Here is a 943-nt window from a genome sequence, read left to right on the forward strand (position 1 = left end):
TACTACACTTTTGTAAAACGGAAATCATCAAATACCCATCTTTTTATCTTTATCCCCGTACCACCAACTCCCCCATACCACCCCCCTCTCTGACACCCCCCCCCCCCCGCCCCCCAAAAAGTAAAAGAAAAGAAAGACAGCTGCAGCGTGGAAAGGGCACTACTTTTGTTCACTTCTTCTAGTCATCTACATCGGATGTTGTCTTTGTCATCGTGAGGCGTTGCTTTTGCCCTCTATTGTGCGGTTGTATTCATTGTTATTCATGTCCCTTGTTATCAACAATGTGTCATATTTGTCCTATATCCTGGATGGGTGCTTGCATCGTGTGTTTGGCGCCATGCATATTTTGTAAGCGGATAGCTCTTCTTCAATGGCGCGCTTCGAGGAACTTTTCCTGTCACATGTTGCGGGGCAGATCGTAGCATGCTATATATAGTCCTTGGCTCAAAACATAGAACAGTATTCGGACAATGACCAAAATTCACTCGCTTAATGCCCTGATGCCATGCTTGTTGAGTAGAGTTGTGTTAACTAGACCAATCCTTGGCGGTGTTAGATGAAGGCGTTAGACCATTCCTTGGCGGTGTTAGCTGAAGGCTTTGGCGTTTGATCGGTGTCACGAACTGAAAACTCTCCTGAACAATCCCTCTCAATGTGGTCAATGCGCATGCACTAACATGAGATTAATCAGGTCGTGAACAACCTAACCCTAACCCTTACCCTAACCCTAAACCTAAACCTAAACCTAACCCATCGGTCAAAGGGTCGCATTTTTTAAGTCCAAGATTGGTGCATGCGCATTGACAGCATTGAGAGGGATTGTTCAGCAGAGTTTTCAGTTCGTGACACCGGTCATCCTTTGCGAATTCAAATTGCGTCATTTTCCGTATTTGCTCAATGACCGTTATGTCGTATTATTCGTATATGTCATTGTATAAACTCG

General features: G+C 44.8%; 1 protein-coding gene across 1 annotated transcript in view; it reads left to right on the forward strand.

Moving 5' to 3' along the window:
- Nucleotides 1-80, forward strand: part of LOC138963898 (probable glutamate receptor) — a gene marked incomplete at its 5' end in the record, with an annotated part of 11234 nt that extends 11154 nt beyond the window's left edge. Inside the window, 1 exon segment of the mRNA XM_070335748.1 lies at nt 1-80. This exon segment is cut by the window's left edge and continues 846 nt beyond it.
- Between the last annotated feature and the right edge of the window lie 863 nt (nt 81-943).

The sequence above is a fragment of the Littorina saxatilis genome, linkage group LG4 (genome assembly GCF_037325665.1).
Source record: "Littorina saxatilis isolate snail1 linkage group LG4, US_GU_Lsax_2.0, whole genome shotgun sequence".
In the NCBI taxonomy this organism is placed as follows: Eukaryota; Metazoa; Mollusca; class Gastropoda; order Littorinimorpha; family Littorinidae; genus Littorina; species Littorina saxatilis.